Source organism: Hippopotamus amphibius, chromosome 17 (genome assembly GCF_030028045.1).
Source record: "Hippopotamus amphibius kiboko isolate mHipAmp2 chromosome 17, mHipAmp2.hap2, whole genome shotgun sequence".
NCBI lineage: Eukaryota > Metazoa > Chordata > Mammalia > Artiodactyla > Hippopotamidae > Hippopotamus > Hippopotamus amphibius.
This window is the reverse complement of record NC_080202.1, coordinates 61,467,533-61,494,362: the sequence shown is the minus strand read 5'-3', so window position 1 is coordinate 61,494,362 and position 26,830 is coordinate 61,467,533. Positions and strand designations below refer to the sequence as shown.

Sequence of the window (26,830 nt, the reverse complement as noted above, 5' to 3'; positions counted from 1 at the left end):
CAAACCGGTGTCAATGGTTAACCCAGGTGCATGGTGTCTGGAGCTTTTCTTTCCTGTATTATTAACTGAAGGACATTTTCACCACTGCCCAGCTGTGAGCACCCAGCTCACAGATCCTCTATGGGGAGAGTGAAGACAGGTAAGCATTGCTCTCTTCTTGTCATTATTCCAAGTCATTCAGCCTAGGTCTCGCTCACGCTGGCCTCTTTGATTAGGAAGCAGCAGTGCTGTGTATCCAGTGATGTAAATATCAGTGTCGAATGAAATACAATGAAGAGAATTTAATTTCCGGTACCAGGGCTGTAAGTAGACGTCTGTGTGTCATATTCCTTGAGTTCTTTTGAAGCTTTGGTCACAGGTAGTCTCAAATCTGTCTTTAGAGAGTTTACTAAGGAGATCTTAGGTGCCACTATAGATGTAGATATCTAAAAGTGACTTCTTCCTATCTCTTATTTAATACCAGGTGAGGTAGCCTTTAACTTCTATCAAAAGCAAATCATGGCATCCGTATATAGGTATACATTTATGAGTCTATGGCTTCAGGCATTGAAATGTGCATTTACATATCCCCTAAAAATTTCAAGAAAATAGGTTAATTTTTTCTGAGAATTGTATGTAGTGATATGAGAGGAAATAAAAACATCCATTTTTCTAGACTTATTTTAACATGGATTCAAAGTAGAGAATTTTCTCCTGTTGTGTTCACCTTAATTTCTCTTAACGCTTTTTTTCTTGTCCATTAAAAGCTGAGAACTTTTGTCTTTGAGTATTCAGAAAACTATAGACTTATCAATTCTTGCTTTCTGGACACCATGAATTCTTTAACATATAAAATCAAATTATCTCCTTTGTTGCTGGATTGAGGTGGTAAACAGGAACTTTCCTATAAACCCAATGGATTTTGATCATTTGCATTATACTCTCATATAGTCGAAGGAACTGAAAGGTCTTTAGGGAAATAGGACTGGAGTATTTGTGCTAAACATTATCCTTACAGCTACAAGAGACAGACTCTTAAGAAGAAAAAATATATTAATGTACCTTTGCCACTTTACTTTGGAAAATGTAGACCAACCACTCTCTAAGTCAGATTTTAACTAACAAAGTGACTTGCAGTGCCTAAGCTGCAGCTGTTTTGTAGAATACCATTTAAAAGTTCCTGAAATTAAGCCAAAAGTAAGTTTCAAAGTGAACAGGGTCCAGAGTTCAACTCAATTCAAAAAAGCAGAGACAGAGAAAGAGGGAGAGAAAGAAACAGAGACAGAGACAGACAGTGAGAGAACCAGAGTACCTGATGGATGTCATTCCCGCTTAAGTTTATTTTTAGAACAGGAGCGCTGTGATATGTTCAAGAGATTAGTCCACTGCAAAACAAGACCATGACAACATTTGAAACTGGAGGAAAAGACTGAGGTGAGAGGGGCACTCAAGATGCTACTTTAATGCATTTTCCTAAATAAGTATATTTTTAGTAGCAAAAGAACAAGAGTTTTAAAGGACATTGAAAAATCTGTTTTTTGCATCATACATGTGAGCAGTGAGTCCACATCAACACTTGGATATAAATTAGTTGAAAGTTAGAAATTAGCAAAAGGTAGAGTTTTTGGAAAAAAACAATAGACATATAAAGGGTATTTAGAGTAAATGTTTATAACCAAGACCACCCAAGGATTTGGTTGAATCATTTCTTTTTTGAATTCGTAAAACCCATCATTTAACAAACTGTTTAGCTTTGTCCCTTATGACTTTATCCTTGAGTTACTTCCTTGTTCTAGGAAAAGTGGCCTCAAATCTAACTTTAGGAGTAGTGGCTGGAAAATGTCATTATTTCTGGCATTGCACACTATAAATATTTCTATGGTAGCTTGGGGACATAAACACTTATGTGCTTACTGTATTTTGGGTGATTAAATACTATATTCATTGGATCTTCACTACAAGTCTGAAAGGAGCTATTATATTCATTTTATAGATGAAGATTAGGTTTTCCGCTTTCTGGCCTTGTAATCTTGGAAAAGTCACGTAACGTCTTCAAGTCGAAGCTTCAAACTCAGTCTTGTCTGAATTCTACAATGCGCGTGCCTTCTCATCACCAGACGATATCCTGCCTTTTCTAACATGATAACACTAAGAGTTATTAGGCTTGGTACAAACGGCAAAGAGGAAATGCCCCCAAAGATCTCACACATGTGATCTTTGTCCGAGGACATGGCTGAACACAGATGGGTGACCAATTCCCTCTCTCTTGAACAGACGAGTGATGTTTTCTCCACGGATATTGGTTTCAACCAACCAACAGGATATCTATCATCACAGCTCCATCACGCCATGTAGCAGAAACCTTAACCCTCAAGAATCTGCCCTGATTCTTTGTATAAGGTGGTGACTGACACGGCTCTTCTTTCCTAGGCATTTGATAAAAGCAATTCTTCCAGAATGGAGGATGTTTTGCAATTTGTTTTTCCTGCTAGTACCATTGTTTTGAATAATGGGAAAGAAAGAAGTTAACGTTCTTCAGAAGGCAATGGCCTACATTTTGTCTGTGAAAAAATAAACCCTAGAATTCTGATTCCTTTTTTTTTTTTTTTTCGCCACCATAACCTCAAGCCCTTGACCTTATAGACACTAACATGGAGTTAATGGGTCATCTGGTCATTTCCCTGATTTGATTGTTACTGCAATAAGCAGAAAAAAAAAAAAAATCCACATTTCTCTAATTCACTCACTGATTGATCCTCTCAACAAAGCTTTATTAAATACAAAAAAGTCCTAAAGAATGAGGGTTCAGTGGGAGATGGTTTCCTGCAATGAAACCGTTTTCCTTAGGAACTTAACATTAGTGAAGGGGGAAAAACTGGTAACTTGTCATTGAGTGATATAATACTTCATGTGTTGAACAAATATTTATTGACTGACTACTCTGTGCCAGGCATTGATTAGACATCAGAAATATATCGACAAAAAGAAAAAGGCATTTTAGTAGATGTTGAGGGCGACTGTCAATAAGTAAAACAAATGGCACATCACGGGTGAGAAGCCTTCTGGCGGAAAAGCTAACAGAGGGAGACATTAGGTGTGGGGGTGGAGGAGTGAGTATCGTATCAGTTATTTTAGAACCACAAACGTCTGTTATCTCAGTGTGTGTGTTGGCCAGGAAGCCAGGCTTCTCTGGGTCCTCCGGGTCAGGGTCTCTCCTGCTGCCGGCGCAGGGTCCAGCGGGACCACAGGCATCTCAAGCCTCACCCGGGGGAGGATTCTCTTCCAGGAGCAATCACACGGTACTTGGCAGGACTGGGATCCTCTGGGGCAGCTGGATGGGGCGCTCAGTGTCTACGAGCTGTTGGCCAGAGCCCTCCTTCAGCGCCTTGCCACTTGGACCTCTGCACAGAACAGCGCCCAACGTGGCAGCTGGTTTCCATTAGCTCCAGTGAGCAAGACAGAAGGCAGAGGCTTTCTTTTGCCTGGTCTTGGACGTGACATCCCCTCCATTTGGCCATATTCTGTTGATTTAGAAATGAGTCACTTATTCCAGCCGGCCCTCAAGGGGAGGGGATTTCACAAAAGTATGAACCCCAGGAGGCAAGGATTATGGGGGGCCATCGCCCAAGCTGCTTGTCACAGGTTTCCATGTGTAAACAGAAGAGTCAGAGAGCGCTTCAGTAAGTAGGTGGTATTTGGTCAAAGACCGGGAAGTGGTGGGGAATGGGGCAAGATGGGTACCTTGGAGCCGAGCAGTTCAGGTAGACGGAACAGCCTGTGCAAAACTCGGACGTGCTGGGCATATTTGAGGGACAGAAAGGAGATCAGAGTGGCTGAAGCAGAGTTACAAAGGGAAGAGTAGTAGTGGAGGAGGCTGTGTATGTGCCAGGATTTTTTTTTCCCTAGATGGAGAGGATTCTGCAAGCTAGATATGTCTGAGCATTTTTTTTTTTTTTTTTGAGATGTTGGAAAAGACCAGGGTAGGTATAGACTTGAATAGTTTAGACAGAGAGGAAGACTGTTGGGTACGGCAGGCAGGTGATGGAGAGGAACAAAGTACAGAAGTGGGAAATGAGAGTAAATGAAGACCTGGTGCCTCCAGCTTGCCCGATGGAAAAATAAAAAGGTGTCTTAACCCCAAGCGTGCTGAGGCTAGTGACCTGCTCACCAAATGAGACTTGCAAGGGACACACCAATCTCATCAACACAGAAACTCAGGCCAGCTGTTGCCGACAGACAGGAAATCACAAAGCAAACGTAGATTTCTTAGTAAACAGTATTAGAAGGTCTCCAAATGCCTCTCTTCTGATTAGGGTGGACTCCTCTCTCAGATGTGAGCAAGTGATGACCAGCAAGTCACCCGTCGGTCTTAGCATCTTCAAATGGTCCCTTTGTTGGAAACCATGGGAGTAAGGACTCTGTAAACAAACCGTGCTTCTGAGATGCATGTTGTCTTAGTCCTTTGGGGCTGCTGGGTCAAAAATACCATAGACTGGGTGGTTTAAACACAAACATTTATTTCCCACAGTCCTGGAGGCGGGAAGTCCAAGATCGAGGTGCTGGAACATTTGGTACCTGGTGAGATGCATTTTCTAGCTTATGTAGGGCTTTCTCACTATGTCCCCATGTGGCAGAATGGGGAGAGAGCGCTCTGGGGTCTCTTTTAAAGGGCAGTGATGCCATTCATGAAGGCTCCACCCTCATGACCCAATCACCTTTCCAAGGCACCACCTCCTAAATCCATCACCTTGGCGGTTAGGATTTCAACATAGGAGATTTGGGAGGGTACAAACATTCAGTCCACAGCATCGATGAATGTTGAAATAAACTCAGATCAGTTGTTTTTGGTTACTGTTTCTGGGCCCAGGAGCTCAGCTTTGGGAAAGAAATGACTTGTCTACACCCTGTAATGATTGCACGGGAGGGTACTTCTGCATGGACATTTGCATCCTGCTTTCTCAGCTGGCCAGCCTCAGCAGACTTGGAGGAGAATTATTTTTCTTATCACTTTTTTTAGGCCATCTGTACCCTGGAATTTGTAGCTATTAAAACTTAAGGGGTGGATGGCTGTACTTTTTCTTATAGCTGCTTTTCAGTGAAAAAGATGGGATCGATTTTTTTTTCCTCCTGTCCCTCCAGGGTTTTCTGCTCTAAAATCAGGGATTCAAGATGCACAATGTATATAGCATTTTAATGAGACTTTTACTTTTAAAACTTTTTCTAGTTACATTGGCTCCACATTCACTCTTTTTCAAAAATAGACCTGAAACTGTCCACAGATGCAGAGACAAACTGAGAAAAGTCAATCATCTGAGTAAGAAACAGCCCCAAAATAGATTTACCCAACAGTTCCACATATAGAAGGTAATTTTTACCTTAACAATGTCCAGAAATATCACCTCAAGTTCTGATTTTATTTAAACTATATGAGTATAGTTTTAAAGACTTCAAGTAGTTACATGGCTTTAGATTATATTCCATAAGATTTATTACTTTAACTCAAACAGAAACATTCAGTTATTCTTTCTTTTTTTTTTTAAAGAAAAAAGTATGTTCCAGCACACGACCCAAAACATATTTCATCACGATGAATTTTCATTTTTTATTATATTCCATTTTAAATTAGAACCATGTTCCCATGCAATCAATAATCATTAATTGCATCTGGTACCAAGACGACAAGGACCTGATCCCCATCCTTGGTCTGGCAGACAAAGGCAGATCTGTAAATAATTAAGGGCGACTCAGTGACCTGGTCCCATGATAACTGACATATGAGGAGCACACTGACGAACTGGGCTTGTTTTCTCAAAACCAGTAGGGTGACAGGCAAATTTGTTGTGTGCTGCTGTTGTCCTGGGTGTGCTTTCATAATTCAGAATTTTTAGGCACTGAAATACTGTGTGTGTGTGTTTTTAAGAACTTTTATTGAGATATAATTGACATACAATAAACTGCACATATTTAAAGTGTACAATTTGATATTTTTTTTTCTTATTAGTAATGTATATATGGCAATTCCAACCTCCTAATTCATTCCACTCCCCCCCACCACTTTCTCCTCTTGGTGTCCATATGCTTTTTCTCTACATCTGTGTCTCTATTTTTGCCTTGCAGACTGGTTGATTTGTACCATTTTTCTATATTCCACATATATACGATATTTGTTTTTCTCTTTCTGACCCACTTCATGCTGTATGAGGTCCATCCATGTCTCTACAAATGTCCCAGTTTCATTCCTTTTTATGGCTGAGTAATATTCCATTGTATATATGTACCACATCTTCTTTATCCATTCAGCTGTTGATGGACATTTAGGTTGCTTCCATGACCTGGCTATTGTAAATAGTGCTGGAATGAATATTGGGGTGCATGTGTCTTCTTGAATTTATGGTTTTCTCTGGGTTGAAATATTGTTTTTTACTATGAACTCCTTTGTGAGATTTTTTTGCCAGAAACTTACTCTGACTGTTCCCTTAGAATTATTGTTTTCCTTCCCCTATAGTTTGGTAACTGTATCAGGTTATCCAGAGAAACAGGACCAATGGGATACATATATATACAGAGAGAAGGAGAGGTAGGAAGAGATTTAATATAAGGAATGGGCCGTGTGATGGTGAGGGCTGGTAGATCTGAAATCTGTAGGGTAGGCTGGCAATCTGGAACTTAAGAGTTAATATTGCGGTCTTGAGTCCAAAATTTGCCAGGTAGGCCAGCAGGCAGGAAACCCAGGGAGAATATGTTTCAGGCTTCAGGCAGAATTGCTTCCTCTTGCTGTTTTGGGAAACCTCATTCTTTGCTCCTAATCCCATCACCTGATTGGATGAGGCCCACCCTCACTATGGAGGGTCCTCTATTGTACTTTACTTAAAATCTACGGATCGTAAATGTTCATCACGTCTAACAGACATCTTCACCACGACATCCAGAATGTAGATGTGTATGTCCTGCCCCCAGATGACTGTGTTTACAGTCGTAGACACATGCCAGGGGCTTCGAGAAGCCACAAGATAAACGTGGTGTATCTTTTTGAATCCTTAACTCAACAATTTGGATGGAGAACACACGAATTAAGTCATTTAACTGATAAGCAGTTTTAATACTTATCTTTGTAATGCAGCGTGTATTTTAAAGAAAAAAATCATACAATGGAAATATTTTTAGCTTGCGCTTAGTCCTGTGTGTTATATTCTCAGATTTCCTAGGATTTGGGCGTAAGGATAAGGGTGATATACTCATTTCTCTTTTGTTCTTTTCAGATTTTTTAATGGACAATTTTGGGAAGCACTGTTAAAGGAGGACTTTTGTGAGGTTAAATACATGGGTAAGGGCTTCCTAGGTGGCGCAGTGGTTAAGAATCTGCCTGCCAATGCAGAGGTCACGGGTTCGATCCCAGCTCCAGGAAGATCCCACATGCCGCGGAGCAACTAAGCCCGTGTGCCAAAAAAAAAAAAAAAAAAAAATACATGGGTAAGGTTAGTACCTGATTAGTCAACAGGCTCTGCCCACCCTCCACCCCTCACCCAAACAGCTACTCACCCACAAACGTGGCAGTCTTCTCACAACTGTGTACTTATCTCATGATGTGAAATGATGGTCATTCAGGACATGCTGTCTCTACTTTGGGAAAATAATTCAAAGTAACCTCAGGAAACAAGGCACTTGGCATCATGGCTGGACCACAAGAAACTGCTCAGCAGGTCTCTGATTCAGGCTTCTTGTATATGGAAGCACCGCCTTGAGCCTGCTGAACAAGAGCTTGGTGAGACTCACCAACTTGCACTTGCCTGAAAGGCACGCTCAGCCCCCCTGGTGAACTATGAGGTTATTAACTGACCTTTCAGCGTTCTCCTGTACTATCGAGTTCTATTTATAGACGGTACAATAAAGTCCTTCCCTGGACTTGCAACTAAAATTTGAGCAGGTGCCAGAGCCTTAGAGGCTCTGAGCTCCGCCCCAGGATTGTCACATCCAGAAGCCTCCTCCTTGTGCTCAGGTCAGAACTGAGTCAACTTGTGGGTGGTTAGGGAAACACTCAAGGAGAAAATAGTGTGGCTAACTTGAGCAAATTATCTAAGACTTATGAGTTACACATATTTAAATTTAGGCTTCGTGGGAATGGAAGGCGGTTTCATTTCCTTATGACTAAATTCTTATTTAACTGTACCAGATAACAATATTGGGTTGGAGATAAGATTACCCCCATTTACAACAGGAGTTCAAAAGCTAAAGAAACATTCAGGGAAACAAAACTGAACGAAGCAAAATCATAAACAAGCAAACAAAACCCAGGAGAAGCAAAATATACTGCAATCCCTGCTCACAGTGGGGGTCAGGACCATGTTTCCACCCCTCTTACTACTGTAGGCTGAGTTCCTTGTGTGTGCTTTTCCTGCACACTTGTGTCACCTCATTCCTGTTCTTTGCTGGCATAAAGGAGGAAGCACTGTTTCTCCGGTTGTGCATGGAATTTTGTGTGGGAAAAAAGCGACCATACTAATTACGTACAAAGTAAGACCATGATAACCGTATCATGGACCTGGTCGTTTTCGGCATTAAAATAATAGCATTCAGTGACCACGTTGCCATGCAGTAGACAGAAGGTTGTCATCCATTACACTTCGGTGTCACAAATTGAAAAATGGCATCTCTATTCTTCTACATATGAGGACAATACTCATTCCACTGGACACAAGGGTATATGAAGATACACCCATCAACTCCTTGCCAATGGCAAAGACAAAGCCTATCAAAAAAAGGCAAGGGCAGAAGAAAATCAACTTTGCTGGGAAATTGAGGGACGCTTTACAGCGGAAGAAATACTTGTGTTTCAGCGTGAAGAAAAAGGAAGGTCTGATCTGCAGAGAACTGAACACGTTTGGAAAAATGTGAGAAGTTCAGTGTGGATGCAGTACAGGGTCCTGGTGTAAAAATTCAGGCAGGTGGCAACACATGGGCTAAGGAAGTGGGCATGACCTAGCAGTACCTCACCTGGAGAGGGTCTTTACAGGGTTTACCCTTCTCCCCAGATGGCACCCAACTCTAGTTCTGAGGCTGCACAGGCTCCCCGTGACCTGTGACGGATTCTGGGAAAGGAGGAGGATTTAATAGAAAATGTAAAGAACAGAGAAGAGATAGAAGCTAATTCGTGATGTTTTTCTACTTTATGGAGGACTCTTTGATTCTCATGCAAGGTAGGCTTTTTCCAAGACATAGCACCCTTTCTAACACAGATACCTTTAATAATGGCTTCTCAGGGCTCTGTTTTCTTGAAGTCGTCCACTCGCCGTGCTTTACTGTCCTAAACTGCATGGATATTAACTGGGTGCCCCTCTGCTTAGGGAGTAAGTGATCAGAATATCTTTTTCATATCTGAATGGAGTTCTCGAGATGGGTTGAGGAATTCACCTGCAAAGACCCAGCTCCTCTGTATACCAAGGGGTGAGCAGATAGAGTAGAAGAGGCGTTGTGGTGGTGGAAAGAACACTAGGCTCAAAGTCAGGTGCCTTCAGTCTTAGGATCGTTATACATTTAGTTTGATTTGACAGTAAGCAGTTCTCCATTGTCAGTTTCCTCATCTTTTTTTTTTTTGGGGGGGGTACACCAAGTTCAATCATCTGTTTTTATACACATATCCCCGTATTCCCTCCCTCCCTTGACTCCCCCCCCACCCTCCCTTGAGTCCCCGCCACCCTCCCTGCCCCAGTCCTCTAAGGCATCTTCCATCCTCGCGTTGAACTCCCTTTGTTATACAACAACTTCCCACTGGCTATCTATTTTACAGTTGGTAGTATATACATGTCTGTGCTACTCTCTCACTTCGTCTCAGCTTCCCCTTCACCACCCGCTCCCCCCAAACCTCGAGTTCTCCAGTCCATTCTCTGTATCTGCGTCCTTGTTCTTGTCTTGTCACTGAGTTCATCAGTACCATTTTTAGATTCCTCATCTTTAAAATAAAAATATTCCCATCATTTATTTCTACATTCCTTCAACAAACAAGTAATAGTGTATATATATAAAGTGTGTGTATATTTATATATATAAATAAATATATATGCGTAAATAGAAATAATTATATATCATATATAAATAAATCTATTATATAAAGAATAAAATAAAATCTATTATATGTAATATATAAATAAAAATAAATCTATTATATGTAATGTATACATATTTTATATATACATATTTCTCTAGTGGTTTCTGCTTTTCTTTTTTTTTATAAATTTATTTATTTATGTATTTTTTATTGGCTGCATTGGATCTTCATTGCTGCACACGGGCTTTTTCTAGTTGCAATGAGCAGGGGCTACTCTTCGTTGCAGTGTGTGGACTTCTCATTGCGGTGGCTTCTCTTGTTGCGGAGCACCGGCTCTAGGCATGTGGGCTTCAGTAGTTGTGGCACACGGGCTCGATAGTTGTGGCTCATGGGCTCTAGAGTGCAGTCTCAATAGTTGTGATGCACGGGCTTAGTTGCTCCCCGGCATGTGGGATCTTCCTGGGGCAGGGATTGAACCCGTGTCCCCTGCATTGGCAGGTGGTTTCTTAACCACTGCACCACCTAGGAAGTCCCGGTTCTGCTTTTCTAATCAAACTATGGAAACCAAGCCTATTTGGTATATACATGTATATATATATGTGTGGCTTATCATAGGATTTGACCTATATGATGGGTGACACCTCGGGTGCTGGAGCCTGAAACCGCGAGGCAGGCAGCTGGCAGCACAGGTGGACAGGAGGGGAAGGAAGACAGCAGGTGAGAACCACCTGGAAGCCACCAGGATGAAATGGAGCTCATGCTTGTCTCTCACAGCCTTTGAGCCTCCAGGGAGATCAGGAGATGTCCAGCAGAGGACGACGCTGCCCCCTCATGTAATGCAGGAGCTGTAGGAGCTGAAGGAGGGGACCCAGCAGAACGCCTTCCTACTGCCCTGTGCCAACCACTTGAGTCAGCAGATCCGGGCCACCCTGGTGAAGATGCACAGTGCCGCGTGCCCTGCGCCGACCTTCTGATGGAAAGAGAATGCAGCCATTGGTTGACCTCTGCCTTACAGATACCATGCAGAATGTGTCCCGCGGCCCAGGCTACCCTGGAGCTACGAAGGAAATGGGATTCTGGAATGTGTGGTCCCAGTTTCGCTAAACTGATACGACCCAAACCTACCACATATGACGCCTGCCATTCAGGATATACCACAAAGGATTGAAATACAGCTCTCATCTCCAGACAGCTACCTGTACTGTGGGAGACAGTCTTCGCTCACTGCGATGTGTGTTATAACAGAAGCGCCTGTGTAATAGAACACGAGCTCAAAGTGAGAACAACACACGTGAGCGAGATTGGGAAGTGTTAAATGTTTCATGGCTTTGCAGAGTCTCATGTTGGCTATTTGACCTTAGATCACCTCTATTTAAAACAATGAAAACTGGAGAATAAATGTGTTCTAGACACTTTAATAAGTGTATATTCCCTGAGATACCCTCGCCTTTATCTTATTTCACTTGGGTGAGTGGTGGTGCTGAACGGATAGCAACCAGATCTTCTGGTCCCGTAATTACATCTGCTTATTTAAGTCACTGACCATTTTCCCACAGAGATAATGTTTGTCTTGCTTAAGGATAACTTACCCCTCTTCTAACTTGAGGGGAAAAAAAACCCTACAGATATATTAAGAAATTCCTTGACCAGTAGCAAAATTCCTTGACCACAAATAATAAAGGAAAAGGCAATGAAGTTAGGAAGTAGTTTTAAAATGTTATGCCCGAACTATATGATGAAAGCTGCCTGTTTGTCATCAGCATCTTATATAGGTTTTCTCTACTATTTCCTTATTAAGTTATGTTGGACTAACTCTTTCAGCTTAATCTTCTGCCTCAGTTTCTCTTCCTTTGCTGCTATCTACTAGGGTCGATCTGGTATATTTTAAAGGCGTGTTTTCTCTGTATCATGAAGATAGTGTCACAGGGGGAGCTGGCCTCATCTGTTCTGTGAAGGGTTTGTGTCCACATCCCACATGTTCTGTTATCAAAGTCATGAAAAGAAGATATTTCTGCTGAATCTCCTGTGAATGGTGTAAGACTACATGGAGAATCTTACGACATGTCTCCCCTATCAGTAACAAAGGAGCACGTGTCATTTTACAGCACTGATTTTTATTTAACAAACACAGAGTGCTAATAACTACATGCTGTGCATTGTTCTAAGTGCTTTATGAGCACTCATCCTTCCATCCGCACGAGGAACTTCATTTTTATAGATAAGAAAACGGGCCAGAGAGGCCATGGAGTGTTCCAAGGTCACACAGCTAGTAAATGGCATAGCTTATTTTGGACCAGGCAGCCTTTCTCTATAATATGTGTTTTAAACCACGAATCCATGCCCTCTAAAGAACCTCAGTTCCCCATAAATTCATATCTGTGATTATTAGGAATGTTAAATTATATTAACACATGATTTGGGTTATACACCTAAGGCATTGAAATGATAAAATAGAATCAAGCCCTACCCCCTGAACCCTGCTCTCTACTCTCTGGTTACTGGTTTTTTTGAAAATTCTACTTTGCACGCCAAGCATAAAAAACAAGCAAATCAGAAGCCGGAAAGAAGATACCTGTACTCTATTTAATAGGCGGAATCCCAGCTGCATCAGCACAAGGATTTGTCACTTTCATCAAAAGTTAATAAACACAAACAGAATTTTAACATCGTAAATCAATAAAGATTTCACTTCATTGAGCATATAGAAAAGCGAAACTAAGGAAAGTTATAATTCATCAATGGGGAAAAATACAACCATTCTTTATGGTCCTAATGACATATGGAAATCTGACAACTTTAATGCCAAATATTGAACTAATACTAAGCAAGCCATTTGTTTGAGGGGAAAAATAGGATAACATTTTTCATTTTCATTTTTTCAAGCCCAATGGGCCTTGAAAGATTTCTTAATTTATAGTATAAAGTCTCTCTTTAGTTAATTCAATGTCAAATAGGCCCCTTCTTTGTGTCAGTGAATATAAACTTCATTAGTTAGAAATTACGGCTCATGATATATAAATGTATATAATGGGAGTTATATATTCTCCTGCTTCATGGAGAAAGTAGAAGCAGCCTTCATTTTCACTCTTGCATTAAAATTAATTAAGAAAAGCAGTGATGTGAAGTCACCTGTGTTAGCTATTTACAGCATAGCAAATCCTGTATTTCATTGGTTCAGCCATTTATTACAAATGAAGTTGTATTTATGTTTTGAGAAACAGCGTCCGACAAAGCTGATGACCAGCATAATGAAATTGTTAATAGTAAAATATTTTCAGTATTCTCTGAAAGAAAAAAAAAACTATACTTCCAAAGAAAGAAAGCTGTTAGCATTACATTTTAATATCCAAAAATTACATGAAAATAATCATTTATTAATCATTTTCCAGGATTCATCATAAAAATGTCTCTTGAAGACATAGAATGCTTACTTCTTAAATTGAAAAAAAAGAAAAAACCTGTTGGAAAAATGTGGCAGTTGCCCCATCCTTAAGACCGTTAGTGCCTTCACATTAAAGATCCCTGAATTCCTGAAGGTCTAATAAACGTCTTTGTTGTGCTTGGCATTTCCTTTTACATAGTCTCAGCTTTTAAACTAAAGACCAGATCCTTCACTCACATATTTTTGTTTTTCTTGTTTTGTTCATTTTTACTTTTTTTTTGATTTGATTCCTAATGAAAATAACAAACATTTGTGGTAGCACTTCAAAGCTTAGAAAATTCTTTTACAACAATGATCACGTTTTATCTTCAAAACAACTCTGTGAGATCAGTGAGAGTAGAGCAGGTGAATCCTTACAGCAGTGATGGAAATACTAAGAATCAGGTCTGTTGAGCCTACGTGGCAGACAAGGGAACTCAAACTCCTGGCTTTCGATTCCAGATTCATTTCTCTTTTTAAAAACGTGCAACTCCTACAGCTTCTTTTCTCCTCCGTCTCTGTGGTACAGAAGTCTTAAGAGGATAAATGATTCCCCCGCGTGCAATCGGTTTGTCTTGTAGAATCAGACAGACCTGGGTTTTAATCTAGACTCTGCCCCTTATGCCTTTTTTGATTTAGACTAGAGGTTCTCAAAGTGTGGTCCAGCCCCAGAAGCATTAGAATCACCTGGGAACTTGTTAAAAAAAAAAAAAGCAAAATCTCAGGCTCCGTCTCCAACCTACTGATTCACCAACTGTGGGGTTATTGTCCAGCGGGTCTAACAAAACTTCCAGGTGATTCGGGTCCACGTTCAAGTTTGGAAACCAGGGGAATGAATAGGCCAAGGCATGTCACCACTGTGGAGCTTCTCTTTCTCTTTCAATTGGGTCAGTGATAGCTGCGACACAGAGCTCTTCCGAGGGTGGGGGCGATGAGCGTGAAACAGCAAACACACAGCAGACAGTGCTTTAGAAACGCTGACCCTCCCAGGGGATTGAATTTCATCAAAAGGGTTAATTCTAACTCATGTAATGAATGGTCCTCTATGAGAACAGAAGTGAAGCAACACTTCTTCTTTGGATGCTGCATTTTTTTTTTATAAATGAGGACTATTTCTAACTCATAGGTAAATGGGATGGTCCTTTGGGGTGATATTCAAAGTAACTAGCGGCTGCCAGTGAAAAGAATCCAATGAAGTCAAGTGCTGCTGTTTTTTCTACTAGGAACTTTCATACAAGCTCTGGGAGGGGGCATGACCTCTGTGTTTGTCACCAGCATTTTATTTGTTGTTTGTTCATGGGATGCTGGCAGTTGTGTCCTAATAGCTTTGCCCAACAGCCAATTTTTAGTTCCATGTCTTGAATTACTTAAAATGTATAGATCTGAATATGGCTCAGGAATTTAAAAGCCTTCAGTTTTTTAAAACCATCTATAAATTCAATTTTAAAACTCAGTGAAGAACTTGTCTAGCCTCGTGTCCACCAAAACGTATGAAAGTTGGTCTTCTGTAGCGGCCATGGAGTGCGGAGGTAGGAACAAGCTCTGAGCCCTCTGCTGGTGCTCTTCATGGATCTGCAATAGTACTGAACGCTTGCTAGAGACCTACTGTGTGCCGGGCGCCGGGCTGGAAGCTTGGGGTCATGCTATCCTTATTTATTCGGCTCTGTAGAGGGGTGGGGTGGGAAATGTTCTATAACAGGAATTGGGCGATTCAAGCCACTTCAGTCAACCACCTACGTTTTTGTTGTTGTTTTGTTTTTTTAACTATTAATTTATTTATTTGGCTGCACTGGGTCTTTAGTTGCTGCACGTGGGACCTAGTTCCCTGACCAGGGATGGAACCTGGGCCCCCTGCATTGGGAGCACAGAGTCATAACCGCTGGACCACCAGGGACGTCCCAAGTTTTTGTTTTTAGATTAAATTAAGAGGCTTGCATAATTTGTGCGTGGATTTTAACCACCAGGAACCAGCATCTTAGCTTGCCTGCTTTTCACTGAACTCTCTGTCCGCCCAGATTCCTGAAGTCGGAAGAGAACCAACCCCTGAAAGCCATGTTTTTTTGTTGTTTGTTTGCTCCAATAATTCCCAAAGGTGGAATTCTTGACTCGGAGAAGACAGTGAGAAAACAAAAAACAAAACCCTCAAAACCTTATGTTACTAAAGTGTAAAACTGCAGGATTTCCGTAATTGTTGTAGTCTATAGCCAGAGGGCACACTAAGATATAAACTTACTTGGCTAGGAAGAAGGGAAAATATTGAGCTATAAACTAGATTTACCACTGCGTGTAACATTGGTTTCAGAAGGTTACCATATCTCTGTTTACCAAATCTGAATGTAGATAATAAAATTAAAAGCTAGTTACTTCAGTGTTTACAGAGAACACACAGCTCTAACTAACTCTGTTTAGAGTCTCTAGTTATATCACACTCGAGATAAAGGCAGAATGTGATATTCTACACTCCATAACCCTGGCAATAACTGCATCCACCACCGGAGGTCTAGTCCTGATGTCGCGGGGCTTTAAGCAAAGAGCTCCGGCGGGCGGACTGGTGGTGTCCACTTCTGTTCAGCCTCAGCTGCCTCTCTGCACAGCAAGAAAGCTGTTCAATCATTTGGTCAAACATTTATTTTTTTAGGCTCCACCTTGAACTTCATCACATACTTATCTTCCTGCCAAAGTATTTGTGCTGGTGAAACAGGGCAACTCGATCTAGGCAGAACCTGCTGTTTCTGCTTCTGTCCAAAGGGTCAGTGGTAGAAAGGCCAATGGCAGTGATTTTATAATTGAATGGGGTAATTGTTCTGGGGGTTTTGTTTTTCCCTTGAAAGAAAATGCTACAGGCTTGAAAGCTCTAAGATAAGGGGGAAAATCTACAGCAAAACACTGTGTGCCTTCTCACAAACCTTTAGAGAGGAGAAAACAGATCCTCTGTTACATTTTGGCTGGACAAAATTGACACATTGTATGGGGAACTGAGGTGAATGGAAAGAAACCCTTGGAGTTTATTTTCCCAGGTACTTTCCTGGGCTGAATTATGGACCTAATGTAGACATATAGCCCTGCTTACAGACGGAGTTGAATTCATTGGGTGCATTTAGCACATTCATAGCTGTCATTGTGAATGATAAAATTCTGCAGTCTCTTCAATACGCTATGATTTGTCTGCCTGACTGACCAGGGATGTATGCAGTGCCCGTGTAATTTTGCTAAATTTGGCAAACAGGATCTAAAAAATGAAAGTGTCATCCATTTTATTTGCCTCCATGGCCAAAAATGTCACCAAAGCCTCGTTCAGAACTATTGTTTAGGAGATTTGTGGCTACTGAAAAAAGACTCAACGTCCTTTGCCAGCCAGGCAAAAGTTTAGTTTTGCCATTTGGGGCCCAAGTTCATGTTTTGGCCCTCCCTGCCACCATTTCTCTCTCTCACTTGACACACATGCTGCGCCCTTTCCTCCCTTCTGGAGTGTGTAAATCCTCTCCCACTTAACTCACCCATCTAAACAGGTGTCTCAACGTTAGAGCAAAACCACCTCTTACACGATGCTTTTCCAGATGAAATAAAGCAACAAGGCGCGCAGCCTGCTTTGAATGCATTCTGGTTTCTATCTCCTCTACTGCTCATCAGCCATCAGCCAGGACCGTTTCCCACTCATCTGACTGTTAGTTGAAACGTACCTGAAATAAACATACAATTTAAGTGATTATTTCCTGTTTGTTATAGCTAGTCTTCTAAAGAGCTTCCTGACTTCCCGACGACTGGCATCATGCTTTATAAATCATAAATCTGCAAATACCTATCTGTTACCGACCTCTTGGACTCTTTAATCAGTAGACTTTGATACAAGGACCTATGAGGAATTCAGGCAAGGAGTTGCTGGGGCTTGTGCTGCGGCAGGAGGGGTGAAAGCAAGCGGTGGGTTCCCTTGCTCCATCCCTGAGGCGGGTGAGCCGGTCAGTGCGTGCGGCAGGAGGGGGGGCTCAGGTGGTCTGCCCACCCCCTTCATGGTGCTGTGTGCAGGGGTCACGCGTGGTGCCCTGCTTTTGCTCCTGTCCCCTCGGAAGTGGCAGTTGGGGTTTTTTTGTTGTTGTTTTTTGGTCTCTTTGTATCTTGTTGTTCATAACTTGCTCCAACCCTGCATCAGTGCCGTTATTTTCAGTCCTTTATAGTTTCTTTGTATTCTGTTGCTCGAGGAGATTTCTGTCCAGGTAGGAGCCCTGCAGCAAAGGGTCCCAGGTCCTAGCCTGTCTCATATTAACCACCTCGAACATAGTGAAAGGGGGGAGGGGGCTAAGGAACAGCATTTATTTCTTTGGGGCAAAGGATCAAAAGTTAGGCTTAGGAAGGATATGTAATAGGAGTTGCCCCTTTATAGGATACACTGCAAACAAGTTAAAAATAGGCAGCGTTTATTTTAGGTCCTCCTTCTCTTCTGTCCCTCACTCTCTCTCCGATGCACACACGCACGCACGCACGCACGCATACACCATCTCTGGTGCTCTGATCTCCTCTCTTCTACTGGCTGCAGGACTAGTTCTTTGCTTGAGCCCCATGGAGGTCTTTGCTTTGCTGCTATTCTCCAGGGAGGGCTTTGTGACACACGTAGGGGCTCCTTTGCTTGATTTTCACCTTTGCGCCTGAATCACCCTGACCTCTAGTCTGTGAAGAGTCACGTTTCCCTTATTTTACCCTCTCCCAATATTTACATTTGCATTTGAGACTCCTTGGTGCATTGACCGCACAGTAAATAAACATAAATAAGTCAAGTACTATGATGGCCTGGGATGGGGGGGAGGAGTTTTGATTTAGGCCCAGTGGGAGGAGTGGTTACTTATCCTGTTTAAACAGAACCTTGTTTATAGGCCAGGAAATAAAGTGTTATATAATACCAAAATGTCTAAAATGTGGTCTGCATCACAAATAAAAAATCCTAAAATGTCTATTTAAAAGCACATCTGCATAAACCATGGAGGGCTCTTAATTTGCTTTTTAATTTAGTCTTTATTGTTTTTTGAAACATAGTCTCCACATGGGATCAAAATAACTTAAATCACATCTTCCAAATATGTACTTGCTCCCTTTAGACTGTATATTCAGAAATATGGAATAAACTGTATAAACAGATTTACCCCCCAGGAACTGGACGTCTGGCGATCTGTAGGTACCATGTAAAATTGAAAAGCAACTTTTAAAGATTTCCATCATTTCTTGATAATGTGATATGTTACAACCTAAGAGTAAGTTTAATATCTAGAATGGCATTTCTGGAAAACAAACTCAGAATCTGACTTATGTCAAGCAGCTGGTTGGAAATGATTGAGTCTACTAGGTTAACAATTTGCAAAGGTTGAAAGGTAGTAGAAGAGTCCTCAGAGAGGAAGACATAGATGAAAATTCTAAAAGATGTAGAATAACCTTTCAAATGCAAATACGGACGTTTGCTGGTTTCCTGAGGCTGCCTTAACTGTGAGAGAAATGTATTCTGTCATGGTTCCGGAGCCTGGAAGCCTGAAATCAAGGCTACCCTCCCTCCAAAGCTCTAGGGGAAGCTCCTCCCTTGCTTCTTCCAGCTTCTAGTAGCCTCAGGAGCTCCTTGACTTGTGTCAGCATCAAACCCATCCCATCTCTGTCTCCCTCTTCATTGGCTTCTTCTCCATTTGTGTGTGTGTGTGTTCCTTCTTCTCTTAAGGGCACCTGTTACATGGAATGAGGACCACCCTGATGACCTCATCTTCACTTGATTACATCTGCAAAGACCCTATTTCCAAATAAGGTGATGTTGACGGGTAACGGAGGTTAGGACTTCAAAACACCTTGTTTTGGGGAGGACACAAGTCCACCCATAACAGATGATGAAGGAAGAAGTGAGAGACTCCATACTTTCCTCAGAAAAGAGTAGAGAGACACAAATACAGAATGGCTTTACTTTCTCGTTCTTAATTCTTTCTACCTTTCAGCTTTTAGCTTATGTTGGCCGTTATGGAATGCTAAGATAACACTGGATGGAAGCATTTGTTTTCCTACGTACGGTTTTGACTCTTTCATTGCTTTGAGGACTTTGCTGTGGTTACTGGAATTGGTTAGCTGTCAGTAAGTAGGTAACCTTAATGCTGTTAATAAACAAAATGCACGAACATATTTCACAAAGAGGAAAGGAAGCAAAAAAGAAAATAAGAAGGAACAGTTAATTGTGGATTGAGGAAAGGTGAGAGACATGAAGTATTCTCAGAAGTAGTTATCCTATAAACATGGAGACAATGGGGATTTGGGTACTGACGCAGTAACTCATGACTCAGATTTTCTTCCATAACTTCTCGTGCACCCCAGGCAGCCCCGGGTTCTAAAGCTTCCTCTATATATTCCAGACTCCCTTGCCTAAAGAGAAATAGCAGTAGTGACATTTGCATTTACTTAAGGCTTTGGAAAAAATTAAAGTGAAAATAAAAGTAACCTCCAAGGAATGTCTGCAGGGAATACTGGACTCAAGCCTGTCGTTTGGTCCTTATCTTCATGGTTGCAGTAGCAATACATACAAGCGACATTTCAAGGAGAGTGGAAAGGTGAGACGATCTAGTGGATCTTTCTGTGCAAGAAAACAGCTGCAAGCTGAAAACACTACTGATTAGTCAGTGTTGCATTTGTGAATTCGAGAAAGTCGCAGAAGTTGAAAGAACTTAAGCTTCTAACAATTAGTGAAAGTATGTGCTGTATACACAGACACCATCCAGACAGAAAGAAAGGACTGGCAGCATATTTAAATGACCACACCCATCTACACAGCACTTTATTAGCCTGTAAGGTGATGAGTCAGAGAAATAGAGCCAGCAGAAAAGGTAGGGAAAATGGTCAAATACTTTGACCTTCCTTTTTGTGAGTAAAGCCAACTTGAATTGGTAGATTTGACAAGGCTGAAACTTGTTACCCCCCTCCCCCTTAGTGTAAAATATTTTTTGACTGTTCAAAGAGTCATATTTGAAAATAAATGCAAAATAGGCAAAAGGCCATATTTCCGAGAACAGGATGCATCCACCTTGCTAGAGCTGATCAGTCCTGAGAGAGGGCAGGAACTGTTGTTTTCAGCAACCTGTACTGCAAGGCCATGCACTTTATCCCCAGAAAACTGTTATTACTGAGGATTTGTTGCAATAGTTTTCATTAAGATCAGATTCAATTACAGTTAAATCAACCCATCTTTAATATATTGGCTAATAGAATTCTAAGAAAGTCAGGCTGCCTTGGGAGGAAAAAAAAAGAGTGATCTAATGCATTTTTTAACTCATATAATGGGGGAGCTGAATAATTTTTTTTTTTTTTGTTGGGGGGGTACACCAGGTTCAATCATCTGTTTTTATACACATATCCCCGTATTCCCTCCCTTCCTTGACTCCCCCCCCCTCGAGTAATAATTTTTTTTTTTTTAACAAATGCTTCGATTTTAAGTATTACATAGAGGCTATAGTTTTAAGAAGCATGTTTGTGTAAAGTAGTTTTCCACATTTCATTTACCATCACGTCATACTGTTTGTTTTGAGAGGCTGAATATACAAGCAATGGCTGAGATCATGTATGACAGTACAACTCTGACCCCGCGACCTCTATAGCAAATAGCCCTGGTAGACGCATTTTTGTAGCAGTGAGCCTGAAATGGTTAAGAATTGGTCATTGACTTCCAACTTCCCTATTTTTTTCCCCTGCTTCTAACTTAGAACCAACCAGAGAAAGCAAAATGTGCCTCCTCCACAGAAGACGCCTCACCTCTAGTTAACCTGATTCCAGCTTCTCGTGCCCATAGGCTAGGATCAAACCATACCTGAGGCCTTCCTTTTTTTTTTTTTTTTTTTTATAACTATAAGGACTTCCAACTCTTCTGTCTCCCTTTGAGTCCCTGCCAAACATGAGTGATGGTGGCAGACTCCCTGGCGAGAGCAAACTCTAAACAATAGTCCCTGCTTGTTCTCGTTTGGGCGGTCTTCATTTCTGCGATATTTATTTAATGTCCATATAGAAACTTTTAAATGGCAAGATGAGTCCTGCCCAAGTTTGTTAGACAATCATTTAGGGTCGCTGGACATTCAGTGGAGTGCCAATAATTTTGCAAGCTGGACGAACTGTTAGAAGTGGTTCAAACTTGGGTCAAGACTTCTTTGACCTGGTTCAGATCCATGATAATTTGGCATTTGTAACAGTCAGTCCCCTTTCCAGGTCATTGCAACAAAGGTCCACTGCGTGTGTCTCCTGCACACAGTCTGGTTTGGGGGTTTGTTTTCTTTGTAAAACAACATCACCTGTAATTAGTTCAAATCCACTCTATTTCTTTGAGAAGTTTATTTTGCTTTTTAACTGAGAAGTATGTGGTCTTTGATTTTAGAAGGTTTCAATTCTAATCCTGCCCGTAACTTGTATTCATAACGAGACTTTGATAGAGTCTATCGATATATTTGTCTTATTTACAAATTGCTAGTGACATAGGTACCTATTTCATGGGTCACTTAAGAGTGAAAACAAATAATTTCTGTAAAACTGTTACCAAAATCCTCTGCACTAATATGTATGGAGTATGTATTCAGTAAGTAATGGCTATGATTATTACGCCAAAATAGTGGCTCATATTTCCAAAGGAACAATCCTTTTTTTATCCGATGTGACAACACAGAACATTTGGAGCAAAGCTTTGGAAATTGCTGGTAACTTGCTAGTTTTTCAGGTTGTATTAAGTATCCGATAAGCATGGCTGGATGACAACATATGCATTATGTCCTATGGAGAATGAAGGCAACTGTCTTCATGATTCAGTTGATGTACACCTTCTGCTATACTGAAAACCACACTTCTTGACCCCTCTCAGGCCTGGGATGATTTGGGATTAGACAGGCAGGACTGTGTTTTGACCTTGGCGTTCCCAATGGCCTCTAAATGTTGAGCAGTTCATAGCTAGTAACACGGTTAAGGTTTTTGGATATAAACGTGCCGTTTTAGAGTGTCGACAAACCTACATTTAAAACGTGTAACTCCAGAGGTGCGGCAAGGTACGTGACCCAGCCAGCTGCAGAAGGTAGCATGTTCTTTATTTGCTTTTACATCCCATTCCAGTCAAAGAAAGCATCTGACATGGTGAAATGCTCCCTTTGCAGACATGACGTGTGCAAGTTTAATTTCTGAATCAAACAAAGGAAAAAACGTCCTGGGCATTTTACGTGCATTTTTCTTAATATGACCACAGAATCCGAGTTAGCCATTTAATCCTGAGCGAGACATGACTTCACTGGGGTTTGTTCCCTGACTAAATTTCGGAGTTCCACACCGGGACACGTCAACTGCCTGTATGCTCCTGTCCCGGTGCTGATGTCAGGGGCTGTGTGAGGGCGGGGGCGGCGGAAGGGGGGCCGCCAGTACATGTTTCGGAGCAAGTATTTGTGGGAAGTTCACTGTTTTTGTCATAAAGGCCATTTAGTGGTCAATCTGGAAACCCAGAGTGGAATGAGTTACCCTGTTAAAATTCTTCAATCAAAAAGCGTTGGTTCCCTTTGGTGAGTTTCACTAAAAATTAGAGGCACAGGTCATTACAGGGGAGTGGGGAGACCGAACGGGAGCACCTGGACCATGTTTTCAAAGTACACGTTTTCCACCACATGCTCGAGGAAACATTCCTAAGGACGGGTCCTCTATGCAGCCCCACATAACGTAGGTTTTAACGTCCCCGCGGTGACCATTTCGGCTGTTTTCCACTCTCTTTAAGTCTCTGATCCCACCTCTGTTCCCAGCATCCCCTTATCGAACCAGGAAATAAAATCACCAGCTCCTTGCCATCCCACCTGTAGACCTAATTGCGGCCGTGCCCATCCTTTCCTTGGAATCATCCTCGCCCCCTTCCCACGCCTGCCTTCTCTCTGCCACTCCTTTCCTTTTCCCCTCCCTCCCTCCCTGAGGGATTTCCGCTTCTTGTGGATTCCCACTCCCAAACACCTCTTGAATCTGTTCCTTCTGCTTTTACTCCCCGGCTTATGCAATCTCTTCCTCACTTGCCTCCCTATCTGTTGTCTGGCTGATCCCTTCTCGCCACCACTGCCAGAACATGTGCTCTTAAATTCTAATCAGATTGTCTTACTCCCCTGATCAAAGCCCTTGAGTCCTGCCTGAGAATAACTGCAATTCTTGAACCTGACTTACCAGATGCGGCTCGCCACTCCAGCTTGGTCTCACACCTCTCTCCATCCTAGATGCCACCATTGAGCCAAATAAACGCTTTAATTTTTCCTGCTAACTCCTGGTCAGCACTAACACGGTTTGTCTCTACCAGTTGCATTCAGTGTGGACAGAGGAAGGGTATAAATTACACCCGTGGGGGAAAATGACTCACCAGTGACTACTGCAGCGTGGATTCCCTGAAGAACAATCACACACATACCCACGGCTTTAAAGAAAGTCGGAGGCTATCGAAGAGTGAAGAAGGCTGCACGTGGGGAGAAGTTATTCATTTGCAGAGGTTTAAGTTGGATATTTCTAGAGTTTCCTTAATGCATGATGAGAACTTCATAAAGGCTTGCTGACTTATAGGGAAACATTTAAAACGTTAAATCACTTTTTACACTAGCCCTCTAAACAAGCCAGCCATTTAAAATCCAGCTTCTTTTTCACTCTATTAAAAAAAATGACCACTTTAATTAAGACTTTGTGGTATGTAATTGTTGCTTAGTGATATTATATATATATAATTTAACATATATCAGCTTTGCCTAATATATTCGCCTTGCCCAATTTTATTTCCAGTACAGACACTAAAGACAAACTTTTTTTCCTGACCCAAATATTAGAAGCTAGAGGCTTTTTCTGTGACTTTGTCTTTCTCTACCTCCCTACCCTCATTCCCAGTAGCTGTGAAGTTGAAGTTTTTTTTAAGAACGTTTATTGAGATACACTTGCCATACAATAAACTGCATATATTTAAAGTGTACAATATGATTTTTTTTCTTATTAGTAATGTATATATGGCAATCCCAATCTCCCAATTCATTCTCCCCCAACCCTCCCCGCTTTCCCCACTTGGTGTCCATATGTTTGTTCTCTACAGTTGTGTCTCTGTTTCTGCCTTGCAAACCGGTTGATTTGTACCATTTTTCTATATTCCGCATATGTGTGTTAATATACGATATTTGTTTTTTTCTTTGTGAAGTTGAATTTTGATAAAATTGGATCTTTGAAATAGAATTTTGAGTGTAATCTGGACAGATTCCTGCCTGGTCAAACAACACGACCGTAACTGTGAGTTAAGATATGTCACATTTTAAAAGACACGGTTAGAGAAGAGTAATCCAGACAGCGAGCAAATCCTCAAACACGGCTTCCGGCCCAGGGCTGTGCAGGAACAGACTCGCGGCAGCTCCGCAGGGCCAACTGCTCAGCCGTCTTCACCGCCTCCACGTTCTGGTGCTTTCCATCAGCAACCTGACAACAACCGAGATCGCCGTCTATACCAAGAAATCAGCAAACTGTGTTGTATCTCTTTGCAAAACAGAAACAGAGCCGCAGGTATAGAAGAAAAACTTATGGATAGCAAAGGCGAAGCGTGGGGGATAAAGTAGGAGTTTGGGGTTCCCCATATATACACCACTACATACAAAGTAGATAGCTAATAAAGACTTACTGTAGAGCACAGGGAACTCTATTAAATGTTCTTTAATAAGCTCTATAGGGAAAGAGTCTAAAGAAGAATGGATGCATGTATGCGTATAACTGATTCACTTTGCTGTACACCAGAAACTAACACAACATGGTAAACAAGCTATACTCCAACAACAACAACAACAAAAAAGAAATTGGCAAACTCTACCGTCAGTCCTTTCTTCCCTCAGGGAACCCATAATGAAAACGTGCTAGCCCACAGCCGCTTATGAATCAGCCAAGCGTCCCAGCAGTCCTGGCTGACACCTGCTGCCTTGCAGACTCATCATTTTAGCATTTGTGCCAACGCTTTTTACTCTCCAAAGTGACACCTCAAATCAGCGCTTTGCGTCTCAGGAACCCAGGAGGCTTTGGACAGTTTTCCCTGGAGGAAGTGAAGCCTGAGGAGTAACTAGGAGATTCTCTTTTTTTTTCTGTCTGGAGCACTGGCTGTGGGAAGTAGGACAGGACTTGTTTTGCAGAGGGACAGCAGGGGGACAGGAAAGTCCTGGGAGAGATGCGGGAGACATTAAGGAAGGACTTCCTCATCGAGAGAGTTGAGTCATCATAAGATAGGAGCAGAACATGTGAAAGTTCCTGAGGTCCTTACCGATGAACATGCCCCAGCAGACACCGAGGGCCACCTTGAAGGGGTGTTGTGGTGGGGCTCCGGCAATGACATCTTGCTGTGCTCACGCGCTCCGGGGTGTTTGCGGTGACTCCCCCCTGACAGCACCTGCCTCAGTCACTGGGGCGATCCTCACAGGGACTTTGTTCAGTCACATGTGGGTTAATAGCCGGAGAAGTAATTCATTCCAATTCGGAAGAAAATGATCCGAGCAGAAAGTTTATGATGCGTCATTGTTAAGCTTTAAAATGGGACGGTGAGCACTAGTTTCAGAGGAAACCCGTGCTAACCAGTTGACCACTGATGGATTTCTGAGTCCAGATTTTGAAATCCAATAGGACCCGCTACTCCACAGTTTGGCCAAAGAGAGGAAAATAAATCAGTAAGTTTCAGATAATTTAGGAACCTAGGTAACGGGAGAGACTTTCATAAGCAGTGGGAGAGGAATGCCCTGTTTAGCAGAGAGAACTTCAGATGCTTCCTCTGTCGCCTGTGGTCCCCTGGTAGTTAGAATAACAGGAAGCCCTCCGGCCAGCAGAAGTGGCTCCTCTGAAGTGTGTTTGGCTCTGTCCGAAGGCCAGGTTTCAGCAGCGACTGAGGCTACACCAAACAACTTAGAGTTTTCCCTTAAGTGTGTGAAAATTATGTTAACATAAACAATTACCTAGTGTCTACATCATACTACATAAAAGTCCAACTTGTTTTCTATTTCAGATGAGTCTATTAAATTAGTCCAGTTTGATTATCTTATAGAGCATCAAAAGAATAGTTACATAGTTTTTCTCTAAGCTCAGTGCCTTCCATGTATACACTTTTAATCTTACCTAACACTTCTCTGCCCCGACCTTCAGCCAGTAAGATCCTCCAGTGTTTCCCATTTTTCGTTTGACCTTTCACCACTCAGACACCACGCACCAGCCCACACGCGTGTCTCCTTGGCCTCTTCCATCAGACTGTCATTTAACGGTGTCAGGAGGGGTGAATACTATCTCCTGATGCTTTTATACGTGCTTTGCAAATATTCGTTTATTTACTTCCGCTGAGAGCTGTACGGAACAGGTGTTTTTGTTATCTTCCTTTCACAGATGGGGGATCGAGG

General features: G+C 41.9%; 1 long non-coding RNA gene across 1 annotated transcript; it reads left to right on the top strand.

The window, feature by feature from the left end:
- Positions 1–26,830, top strand: LOC130840834 (uncharacterized). The gene is made up of 3 exons (XR_009050065.1): positions 1–139; positions 216–302; positions 26,817–26,830. It is a non-coding gene; the product is annotated as an uncharacterized LOC130840834 (long non-coding RNA).